This window comes from Eutrigla gurnardus (assembly GCF_963514095.1).
Source record: "Eutrigla gurnardus genome assembly, chromosome: 14".
Lineage (NCBI taxonomy): Eukaryota > Metazoa > Chordata > Actinopteri > Perciformes > Triglidae > Eutrigla > Eutrigla gurnardus.
The window spans coordinates 9430586-9444259 of record NC_139937.1 but is presented as its reverse complement, the minus strand read 5'-3'; positions in this window follow the sequence as shown (position 1 = coordinate 9444259).

The following is a 13674-nucleotide window of genomic DNA, read 5'->3' as shown; positions in this document are numbered from 1 at the left end:
CTTTAACAAAGCCATGGTGGTCAATGGGTGATTGTTTTCTTTGAGTGGGAAAATGTATAGAGGTTTGATTGATGTTTTTTCAAACAAAGCCAAACACATTTATATTTACAACTAATATGACATTTAAATGAAATTAGTTTTACAGCTACCTGAGGAAAAAAAACCCAGCCTGGCTCTGTCCCGAGGTAAGAAAATGTGCCGATACCAGTATCTCTAATGCTCACGAAATATTTAACTTCGTTTAATCAGAGCAAAAATGTTAAGTGCAAAAACATCCAATCCTGGAGTCTCCACTTTGACTGGACCTGGCCAAGGTATGCTGTAGTTAGGCACACATAATCCCTCTCAATCGTCACCTGTGACTCACTTGAAGTGTGTGCTTGGGTCTGTATCTGCAGAGACCCCTACACCCTGCCTGCATATTCACTTTTCAACTTATTTTGTTGTGTTTGGGACTCTTTCATAGTGTCAGCAAAGGAGGATGCAACTCCAAGCTAGTACCCAGGGAGTGCTCGCGGTACAGAGGCTCACAGACCTCACAGTCCTGACACAGAAACAAAGACAGCAGACAGGCTGCAGCAGAATGAAACGTGCCTCGGACTGCATTCATTCAAAATCGGACACGTTCCCACAGATCTGCGAGGAGGTGTGGATGTGTTTATGTGCTTTAGAACATCATAAAACACTATTTTATTCCTCTGATTCGCGACTTTGTTCTCGAGCCAGTCCCTCTCTAGCTCACTCGACCACCGCTGCACTCCCTCTCTCTTGTGGATGCTGTGTTTACAAACCAATCGACAATGAGACTATATGGTATTGCCTATGTGGTACAACATAAAGTTTCTTTCTATTTCATCTCTCCAGGTAGTTTTCACTCCGTGGTCTAATTTAATTGGCTGTCTAAAACTGTCATCGGGGCAACATGTGTGTCAGCGTACGAGAGTGTGCACTTGTGGCGAGCATATGTGCGCATGCATGCATGCTCTCTTTTGTGATTTATGTGCAAGTGAGTGTGAACCTGTGTGTGCATGTGTGTTGTTGTCCTTTTCGTGTGTGTGTGTGTGTGTGTGTGTGTGTGTGTGTGTGTGTGTGTGTGCGTGCGTGTGAACACAAAGCTGACAGCAGCTGTAAAATTCCTCTCTGAGAATCACAGAGGGGAGGCTGATGGGAGCTGACAGGGAGCAAGAGAGAAGGGAGGTGGGAGAGGAAGATGAAGGTGAGTGTGGAACAGGGGGAAGACTACAGTTGCCAGCCAGTTTGATGATTGAAGGCGTAGTCATGGCTTTGCAGAACTGCTGTCGAAGAACGCCGATGCCCTGACTGGTATTGTCTTGACCTTATCGAGTGTAACCCACACACCTTGGATGTATCCGCTAAAGTGAAACAACTGTTTCCCCTAAATATTTGCAGATGGTGCCGAAGTCTGGCTTTTTGGCCACCATTGGACCTATTCCCAGTTATCAATTTATCAATCTTACCGACTAATATTTATTTGATTTTATTCTAAATTGCAACTAATGTAAACTACCAACCAAAATAATAATAATAAAAAAAACTGTGTATTTGGAACATTTCACAAAGCAACGGTTAAGAGAGTATGGCTATGTTATGGTATACTGATCTTATTTGTTTGACAAATGTTAATAAATGTTTTCACAATTTGAACATGGCATTTGCAGAGAAGATACATTTGCATGTGTATGCATGCTTTCAATTGTAATGTGTTCTCAATTAGAGGCACATATGAACTCTGAAGGATGGGCCACTTTGGCTGGTTTGGCAACAGTTGCACCAAAGGGTTAGTGGGGAGAACAGTGGCAGACTTTCTTTCAACCTTTTATTTTTAATTTGGCAAATCACATGTTCTGAACATGTGACAAATAGTGAACACATGGACTTGGATGCTGGTAGGAACCGCAGGGCTAATAGAGCTAGAAAGAAGATGTTACCTGCAAAAAAGAGAAATCATCTTTACAAAAAATTGCAGAAACTAGTTTGATCCAAAATAAATCAGACCCAGTAAATTCTCACATTGTTTTTAGGATGCCATCCTCTCAGCGTTGAGTATGATGAACACTTGAAAAATCAATGGTATGTTACATAATGGTTAATGAACAATACAGTCAACCTTACATGTGAATAGGGAGAATAAAAACACTCGTCAATTCAGCAGCATTTTGCGATGCACCCACTTTATTCACACACACACACACAAAAAAATCATAGTTGGCTTGATAGTCACAAGGTGTGTGAACTGGTCTCCTGGGGAAGCTAACTGAAGCTTGTGGTAGGAGCCATTTACATACATTAGACATACATTAGACACACATTGTAAACACATTTACATGCACATGACACTACATACATTTAACATACTACATACAACACAACATACACTTAACATACAGTTTGTGATCCCGGGATGTACATTATATATATATGAGTTTAGCAATTGTTCCTCTAGATGACGTTAAACAAGGAGATAGATCGTGATGTTTTCAGGCTGTCACTCAGCTCATCCCATATCTGTGGTCCCCGACACACCACACTCATACTGGTTCCTACTAGTTCACATTTTTTCCTACAACGAGGTGTTTATGTCTGGTATTGTGGGTGTGTTGGGGGACAAAGACTGGCATGAGTTGTTTTAGTCTGAGGTTCAAACCTGAGATCACCTGATATATTGCGCAAGCGTTATGGAAGTAATTGAATTAATTGAGTCGAAGGATGCCATACTGGGCAAACAGATGACGAGTAGGTGAATTTGCTTTTGTCCAGGAGATGTCACGGATTATCTTTTTTTTGTAGGATTTCAAGTTTCTTAAGATTGCACCAGATAATGTTACAATAGTTTAGATGTGGTTCGAATAGGGTTTTGTACAGGGTAAGGAGGGCAGAACGCGGAAGCAGGTGTCTCAGTTTGAAGAACAGGCCTACGTATTTGGATAATTTTTGGACAAGGTGATCTATGTGGTTCTTGAAATTTAAATGGTCATCTATGAGGACCCCAAGGAACTTGGTTAAGTGGACTCTTTTTATCTCTTCACCGTCTATTTTGATTTGATTTGATTTAGAGGAATTAACCAAATCATTTATGTAGACAATGAAGAGAACAGGCTCAAGAATAGAGCCCTGAGGGACCCCATATTTGATTTGTGTAATGATTTACTGTTGTTTATGTTCACATATTGTTGTCTCTGAGAGAGGTAACTTGTAAACCATTTAAGAGCTAGACCTCTGATCCCATAATGGCTCAATTTATCCAACAATATACTTAGATTAATGGTGTCGAAGGCCTTAGATAGATTTAATTCTTGCTAACAGATCTCCCAATCTTAACATGATCAAGGTTCTCGATTCACCTAATGTAGGAACCACAAGCAAGGAGAGCTGTCTTCTGCATTGTCGAAGTCACCTGCTTGTCTTTAGCGGTGCGACTACATTATGAGCATTGACACAAAGTCAGATGTGTAAAGGGGACCAAGGACAGGACAGTCGCGCTCTTCAAACATTATCTGAGCTGACTTTGTGACTCTGTAAATGACACCTTTCCTTCAGAATAATGCCAGAAAAAGCTCATGAAAAAGCTCATGAAAAAGCTCAAAAAGCAAAAGCTGTTCATGCACATCACTCTTCAACAACATATTGCATTATATATGACTGGCTGAAATCCGGCTGCCACATTGTCGACCTCTTTTAAACTCCCTGATTTTTAGTCCTCTGAATCACTATTACTGTACACGTGTTACCCTGAATCTTTAGGCCAGTTTTATTTGTGGGTTACAACGGCAATCAGTGAAATCACGGAGGCCGGGTCGTTTCAGTAATTTAGCACAAAACAGCAGATTTGTTGATTCTGTAGGCGCACCAGCACTCCAGTGGAAAGTTGCACTTGGAATACGTTACTGTACTGCCTCACCCCCTTCCTCTCACATAGCTTCCACTGAACTAGATAATGTATTGGACACGGCTGAGCAACTCGAGCATTATTCTTGATAATAACCACTGATTAGTGAAGTTATTGTGATGGCTGTGCTCTACATCAGTTGGCCCCTGAAGTGTTGCAGTGTGGGAGGTCCTGTCCTGACCCCGTGAGCAGCGAGCGCTAGTTCACATAGGGACATGATACTGGATGAAGCTGACATATTCCTGATTAATCTGATTTATAGTGGTAATCATGATGTTGATCCATTGCTGTCCAAGTGGAGCTTTAGGCTATTAAGCCAATCCGTTGCACGTTATTTTCGGCAACAAGTGTCCTATCAAAACACCGGTTGCGCTTTTGGAGTGCGTGAAGTCCTTGAGCAGAGAGCAGAGTTAATTCTTTAGGTCGCAGATTCCTTGTAGGTAATTCATGATTATTATGTTGTATTTACATTTTTACATTATGAGATACACCACCGAAATCCATTACAATAACTTGCATACACAGACTGCTCCAAAACGTGCTACCTACATTAATGTTAAAGAGGCAATATTAACAACTCGCTCACACAGCACCCCTCTCTCTCTCTCTCTGAGTTTGAAAATGAAGGGCTGAAGAATTGCGCTAATTATTGGTAGTCAGCTGTATGTGATCACTGGGGCAGAAAGAGCATCTCTGGAGGGGTGAAACCTAAAAACAAAGTGGCTAGTCTTATGACACTCTGCAGGGGTGAGAGCCTGCTAAAGTTCACCACCCCGGTATTGTGTAAGCAGCCTGGTTATAATAACTGCCTTCATCTTGGCAGGGAGCAAGACTGTAAAGCCACTTTGAAGGTTTTTTGAATCAGAGTTGGACGTCACTTGCAGCATCTTTCCATGAGTAATGCATGTAGGATGTGCAGTAAATGTGGCATTAAGAGCTTTGATCTCCAGCAACCTCGCTTGAGTTTTGAACATAAATCTGGGCTAAATGCAATGCCAGTTTCAGTAGCACTGCCAGTCTCACCTTCTGCACTGTACAATAGCTCTATTTTGCACCGCCAGGCCCATAGGAAAGTGTTTCTCTCTCGGCACTCTAACATTTGCATGTCTGCAAACTGGTGGCGGGGGTTTCACCCTCTGGGAACCAATGTCTGGCCAAGAGTCTCTGACCCACACAACCCACCAGTGTCCATAGTGTGGTGTGGAACTAAACCTGCTGGCAGGAGGAGATGCGGAAAAGACCAACAGTCCTCATTTAGCTGAAAGCGATGTGTGAATGTTCATGCTGTGAAATTTTTTGCTGAGCCATGTTGAACGCATAAAACCTGTTAATGTACCCCTTTCCAAATTGTAGATAATGCAACGAAATGCGCTGCAAGGGGTTTACGTTTTCTGTTCCACTGGATCTAAAATCTAGATTCCATACATAGAATGGGGCAGTGAGCAAAATCTGACCTCTGACCTCTCCCTTCTGTGAATGGAGAATCACCATAAAGTATTAAATCTGCATCAACATCTTTCTACATACTTGACGGACGTGAATGCACTCCTTCATTATTGCTTCACAGTTTATTTACCACCCAGAGGAACTATGCAGAAATGCTTGCAACTGGAATACAGTGTACACGCTCAGTGTGTGGGCTTATACAGTGGCCACCACTGTAACTTCCACCGAACCCCCGGAGTTTCCAGGTACCAATATGGGTTGGCCAAAGCATGAAAAGGGCCAAGTTTGAACAATGTTCAATGAAATGGCTTGGTCGGGATGGCGTAGTGAATGATGCTCTTTAACGTGGAGGATTACAGAACAAATAAATAAGCAGGCAAAGAAATTGATGAGTAAATCATATTTCAGATACCAACCACATTGTGCTGGCATACTTTACACTCACTTAATCTCAGCCATTAGGTTTGTACACCACACATTCTAACAAATGAGCCGCACCACAGTACTATTCAAAGCTGCACAGAGTGAACTTGCTGATATGGATTAAAAATGTCCATTGCTGGAATATAATGCTGACGAACTGTAATTCACCACCAGTCACCAAACCAACAACCTGCCTCACCCCCCAGGATAATCAGAGTATGGAAATCTCACAGCGAGACCACCCATGACTACACACACACACACACACACACACACACACACAGGCACTGCATGGTGCAGCTTGTCCTATAGGATTAGCGAATACTACAATATTAGAGTTATGTTGGAGAATAAGACAGCTATTAAACTTGTACACATACAAACACACTTTAAATGCACAGATGTTATAACAGGTGACACAATGGCCTAATTGACAATGATCCTCCACCAAAACACCAAGCCTGTACTAACCATGGCTCCCGTCCACAGTGAGTGTTCAAACGTGGCTGAAGGGAATGCCTCGTGTGTTTGCAGGAACCCTCAACCTTCCCCTATGAAGGGCCTGCTTTGTTCTTTTAGTAATGCTTAATTTCTTCAAAGTGCAGACAAGCTGAACAGCATTATACTAATGGGCATTCAAGCTAAGGTTTACTCACAGCAATGAATTAGCGTCCACAAATGAGCCCGTAAGAGATATATGAGGTCATAAAGGAGGATCATGAGGGTTTAAGAGAAGTCAAAATAAATAAAACATCAAGAGAGATCATGCAATTCCCTGCCACTGAGCTACTTAAAGTGTGAAAACCAGTTTTATATGACACATATTTAGTATAGTTCATACATTATGGTTAGTGAGTTTCCTCAGGGACCACATTGTCCTCTTTGGAAATATAAATATTTAAGATAAGTGATGAGTATTTGCCAAAGCAATTGGATATCATTTTAAAAGGCTATATATGCAGTGTGTCTCTAAAATAGAAACTGCTCAATGGACAGAAATCCCATATTTGCTAGTGCAGCAGTTAAACAAGGTTTATTTGGATGCAGAGTCTGCAGGGCCTTTTTAATCACCTCTATTATAAACATGAGTCAGTGTCACACCAGTTTGTCGCTGGAAGGTCACAGGTTTGATCCTCAAAAATTGGCAGGAAGAATCTGGGCAAGAAGTGGCAGAGTAGCACAGAAGTGCCCTCTGCCAAGGCACTTTATCCCCCCCTGCTGTATTGAGCAGCTTCTCAGGTGTGAACATGTGTAAAAGAGAGCATAACCTGGTTTTAAAAAATGTGTGTCCGCATATGTGTGTGTGTGTGTGTGTGTGTGTGTGTGTGTGTGTGTGTGTGTGTGTGTACATTTTAACAACGTGGGGAAAAGGCATTCATTTGGACACTCTTTTTTTTCCTCCAGGGGCTAATCAGCCCATCCAGCTCCAACAGCAGAAACAACCACAACAACAACGATCACTCTACATGCAACCGGACAATCATCACAGGTCACCACCTCCGCCAGCATTTGTCCCCGTCAGTGATGGAATAGGTGACCATGCGTAGCAGGAGCAAAGCTTTATTTTGGTGAGGTTCAAAGGTCCCGAGTTGCAGGTTGACAGAATCTGTCATGGCTGCCTGAGTGGCTTTGTCAGTGAACCTGAAAATATTTGTTTGGAAGCATCAAACACCAAGGGAAACTCCTGGGTGAACAACTATAGAATGAAAGCAACACCTCCACTTCGCCGTTAGATTTAGGTTGGGGTAGTCTGTCCACCATATGAGGGAAAAGAAAGGATGATGTTGGAAGGAAAAACAGGAGCACATAACCACCATGCCTCATACATAAATTGCTATTTCCACAAATCATAAAATATAGCTTTTGAAATGTTTCAAAAGGCCTTGATTTGTTTCAGCATAACAATGAGAAATAAAACCATCACCCATAAATTGTCTATGAACATATTTATGCTGTCACTATTACGACTTTAAAGAAGGGCTTCCTTTGGAATGTTTCGTGCCCTCTGACCCCATAGTGCATGGAGTTTACATATCCATGTCTCCACTAGTAAAAACCACATTCCTACCTTCGATCTGGGTCAGAGATAAAAGATGACAGAGATCTGATGCTGACAAGCGAGACGGATCCGACATTCAGAGACAACCTTTCTTTTAAAACGTTGAGAACTTAAAAAAAAACCTGTACAATAAAATATAACCGCACATTATGACACGCAGATGTCAAGTAATTTATTGCACCAACTTTGATGTGTGGTTCCTTAAACCAGACCTTTTCTAAATAATGGAGCCTGTGTTGATTACCAACCATTGTTTGTATTCACTTTAACAGCAATATCTATTGGGAACACTTAAAGACATTGACGAGTATTGAAGGCCTGTAATGTGGAGTGCGCCGCTCCGTCTTGATGTAGGGAAGCCTGTATAAATAGAAGTGCTGGAGGCATCTTCCTGTCATCGCTAGGCAGCCACAAAGTCGACTGCTGTCAGTCACTTATAGCGTAATTACGTAATAGAGATCTGAAGTTTTGTTCCTCTTTAGGGTTGTTTTGTGAGCCTCTGTTACACAATGTGTACAGAATGAGCCATTCAGTCTTGCTGGAAAGCTAATACTGAATTTATAATTAGTCTCAATGGGTATCTGACACTGGAATGAAGCTGCTGAATGTTGTAGTAGCTGTTTGTAGTGGGGTGGCTGTAGCTCAGAGGTATGAATGGTATCCGAATGGTCCTCCATTTGGAAGATGTTGGTTCAACCCCCGTCTCCTCCAGTCCACATATCGATGTGTCCTTGGGTGAGAGTCTGAACCCCAAGTTCAGAATGTGTTTGTGCTGTGCTTATTCAAATATATTATATAGTCTTCATCCTGTTTACCAACAAAAGCATCAAACATTATACAAATTGGAGTCATCATGGGTTCTTTTTAAGATCCAGGTCGACACATAACAATAAAATCTGTGAAAACCATCTGAAAAGTGACTCACTGCAGAAAAATGCATCCAGGCTTACACATTTAAGTTGACTCCATGTTTTAAATAATATTTAACCAGGCAAATTGACAGGAGAACTTATTCATGGAAATGATCTGTGAAAGTCACACTAATCACATTTTGACCTTCTTCATTTGGTGGACATCTGGAGCAGTCAGTAAGACAATTCTCGAGAGACAAGAGGAGACAGTAAACAGAAGGGCAACTTTCTCCCACCAGCTGTGGAATAATATGCAGACCTCTGAAATACAGATAAATTGTGTGGGATGTAAACATTGCTTACTCTTGTAGAACCATATTAAACAAATGTATTTGAGCAACATAATTGGGTTGTCTGTGCTCTAGTTCTGCTCATGATTGTATTTGAATCAGATGTTTAGAATTCATATTTGTTCACTTCACAGCTGCATAGCAGCTCATTTTGCAGCTAAATTAGCATTCTGTATGGTATTATGTGGATGGCGATGTCAGTTGTCCAACTGCACAACTTGGCAATGTCTGTGACATCCTTCCTTAAGAAGGATGGAGCGTCTGGACAGAGCGCTGAAGGCAATGAAACAATGCATTGTAGTGTCCACATTCTGAGTTTATTGTTGGGTTGTATATGGTCATTTTAAATATCTGGATATCTTTGTACAGGTAGTTTCTACTTCTGGGAACCAGCATGTCCTTGCTCTGTGAATTAGACACAGACTATCGCTCTCACCTTGTGGCTGTTGTCTGTTATTAAAATGTATTATTATCAAGTAGCCATGGACCTTGCAGTTCATGATGAGCACCTTGAACTCCTGGCCACCAGGGCACCCAATTGCTTTTCAAAGGCTTCCTCCTTTGTCTCCTCCTCCTACATTGGGTTCGTATATATTTTTGCTTTCTTTAAATCTCTGAAATTGTTGTTAAAATTGATAGGAAGGCAAAACAAAAAACAAACAAAAAAAAGGTTCACATCCATCTCTCAATCCTTGCGTCGGTAACGTCTCTTTCGCTCTCATTTTTTCATAGTATTATCCTTATGGTTTACCATTTTGAAACCTGTCTCCAACTTGCTGTTTGTATGATGTTTCATTTTTACTTCATGCCCAGGCTTGGTTTTGTACATTGTATTAAATAAAAATATAGAAATAAAAATTACCTCACTTCCTTAAAGTGATGTCAAGAGTCTTGTTTGAGATGAGCCAGGCCTGCGCAGAATCGATCGCCGGCGATTGCCGCACAATGCATACCGGTTAGATTTGTGTACGACTTGATCCCGATTTGCTCTGACGTCATGGACACGTGGGCAACGATAATCTCACCAGATCAAGGTGGCTGCAGTTTTTAGAGCCAGGCGCCGCAGTTGCTCTCAACCGACTGCAAGCCCCGGGGCATGATGGGAAACGTCTGGCTCTCGCCTCATCTAAGAGATGATTGGGTCTTAAGCCCTGATTATGCTTCCGCGTAGTGATCACGCAATGGCCACGCAGTTGCTTGGAGACCGTGATGGTTCTGCGTTGGGTTTACGTGTCGAAATGCAATTCAATGCCACACCGGTAAAGGGCGCTATGTGTTTTGTAAAGACTGACCGACTGACCGAGACTCTTGGCGTATATCGTCGTTAGCCTCGTTATAGCCTATTTGTTTACTTTCCGGCTTTAAACATCCACTATTTTTCTGAACTTGGTGTTTTATTTCTTTGTGCAAAAGTGACAAGGTGCAAACAATAAAACGAGGTGCAAACAATAAAAGTAGCCTTTTAAAAGTTTAAATGGCGGTGTTTATGAGTGGAAACCGGATAGCGGTCTCCAGCGGATGTAGTTAGCGGACCAATCACAGCCAATGCCGCTGAGTTGGTGTTGCGTTGGTATGGCGTCGCCTCGACGCGCGTCTAGGATTTTTGGGAGGTGCACGTCAGGCCCTTGCGTTGGACATAAGGGGGGTCTGCAAGGACGTAAGGGGTCCGCAAGCCCCCTTGCGTTGTGTCGACGCGGAAGCATAACTTGGGCTTTAGATTGACAACAAACAGCACGTTATGTAGAAAATGCAAATTTCCTGTGCAATTAAAGTTAAATCTGCTAACAAACGTATCTCATGTGGTTGAAAATATTAATATCCCATCACCCAGATACACATTTAATACAGTATAACTGTCAGAATTCACTTATGTGAACTAGATTATATCATACTACCTCAACCGCAGATACACTACTATACTGTATAATGTTTTATATACATACATTATATGTATACATTACTTATATTTATTGGCATTATTTAATACTTTATATTTTTATACTTATTTGACTCTTTCTTTCCTGACTCTTATAAAGCAACTGCAGCTGTACATTTTCCCGAGGTTTAACTCAAGTATTCTGATTCTGATTTCCACAGATATTTTTGAACAAATAATATAATATTTGTTCAAAAATACATTCGAATGGCCGATGGAAACTGTCCGACTGGAGCGCAGCTTTTAGGCTCCGCCTCCTGCTGCTCCACCTGCTCTCGTCTACTTTCCAGGCGAGGCGCAGTTCATCTCAAACGAGCCTACGCCTGTTGGAAAAGGTGAAGAAACCAATCGGATAGCAGTAGGAGAGTTCCAAATGTTTGTGATGGTTTTATTGGCTGGACGTTTTTATGTCCCGCCTACTTGTGCAGCATTTCACCAATACACAGTTTTCCAGGAGGTAACCTTTTTTTCTCTCCAGGAAGTTAAAATCCCACATGCCAAACAATTAGTGTCAAAAAGTAGTTTACTGTCTCTATTCTAAATTATGCTGAATTTATCAAAGATGACTATTAAGTGAGCTAGGGACAGTTTAATTCTGAATCGACTCCTTTTTGCATTGAATGTCACAGGGAATGAAAAGGTTTTGCTGCTAAACCTGCTGCAAAGAAATTAAGTCAGCTATCCTGTGTTTTCCATCAGCAGTTTGAACTGGCTATCAATGGTGAAGCTGGAGGCCAAGATTGGGAACTTTTACAAGAGAACAGTCTTCATGAAGATCGGTGTGGACTTTTTTCAAGTGGCAGCAAACAGTAAGCACTTTGGAGTTTATTGTTTGTAGTTCGTATGGTGTTTTGAAGTATTCTGTTGGCTGTCTGTGCTGTCAGTAGGCCTTATGTAGCCTGGTTTAGGTTGAATTGATTACTAACAGAGCTGGCTTTTTGTGAATGGTGTTTGTGTTTTGCTTACTGCTTAGCATGCAAGGGCCTTAACTGTTAGCTTCAATATTGTTTAGGGGCCTATATCAGTCCAGCTAACTTTTCAGTTTACTTTGGAGTAAGATCCAGTATATCTGGTACATTTTATGGCAGGCCTTCTGTGACATTAGCCACAGTAGGAGTCAGGGCCACCACTCCTCAACATCTAGGAATTTTGTTTGAAATTTTCAGCAGCCAAATCAACAAGTTTAAAGCATTTAGAGATGAAAAAGCTGAGTCAATAGTCATGTTAAATAATGAATAAGTGTGGTCGATCAGCAAGCTGATTAATTACTTTCGTTTATTTTCTTAACTTTCTGGAGTTCAGCGAAAAAGTCCATCTGTATGAGCGTGAGTGTGTACTGTATATGTATGACATACATCCGTAGAAGTTTACTTGGATATTACTAACTTTACTTAGAGGTTTATGGCATAGCCAATGCATGTCTTAGCTAATGTAGGGATTTGATTTCTTTGATTTTGTCCGTTTAGTGTGTTTTTGTTATTAGTGTAACGCAGCCGCTGTATCTAATGTGCATTTACTGATCTTTATATTAGGGCTGCAGTTAGGCAAACAAAGGGACAACTTCTATTCATTGAGCACATCACTGGCTCCTTTTAATGTCCATTTCTCAAGAGAACAAGGAACACAGCACTGCTCAGGTGTGACATCACCTGTGCACAGATATCACTGCCAATTAAAGGGGCGGTGTACCATCTTACAATAAATAAGAATGCCATAATAAAATAACTCTTACAGAAATAAATCTCATCTTATATTAGCTTATAGCTGTAATGTGTATTTACTTCTTTCTATATTTCTGTAACATTTTATTGGGTTTTTTTTCAGGTAGATGTTTAAGGTGCACCTTGGCAATGCTCAGGAGTGGAACTGTCACCTCTACGGCTACCAGTCCATGCTCTGAACTGTGGTCTGTGCTGGACATCTTGACTTGAACCAACTGTCCTCGGGTTCCCACGAGAAGTCCCTTAAGACTGACTATCTGCTGCCCCAGGTAGATCTACAAAAAGTAAGTGTCATATTTATCTTCTCTAATCTGGATGTGTTTTTCAATGGCCGCCGTGCCTACTTATCAATCTCTTTGATTATCTAATGGCTGCCGTGCCTACCTATCTAGCTCTGATTTTCTATCATGGCCGCCGTGCCTGCTTATCAATCTCTTTGACTATCATGGCCGCCGTGCCTCCTGATCTATCTCTTTGATTTTCTATCATGGCCGCTCTGCCTCCTGATCTATCTATTTGATTTTCTATCATGGCCGCCGTGCCTACCTATCTATCTCTGATTTTCTGTCATGGCCGCCGTGCCTACCTATCTATCTCTGATTTTCTATCATGGCCGCCGTGCCTACCTATCTATCTCTGATTTTCTATCATGGCCGCCGTGCCTACCTATCTATCTCTGATTTTCTATCATGGCCGCCGTGCCTACCTATCTATCTCTGATTTTCTATCATGGCCGCCGTGCCTACCTATCTATCTCTGATTTTCTATCATGGCCGCCGTGCCTACCTATCTATCTCTGATTTTCTGTCATGGCCGCCGTGCCTCCCGATCTATCTCTTTGATTATCTATCATGGCCGCCGTGCCATCTCTATATCTACCCCTCAGCTATCTCTCTATTGCATATCATGACTGCCGTGTCAGAACAATCGTGTCTCCTTCTATGTGTAGCGGGGTCTAATCTGCGTTGTGTCTGGCTCAAG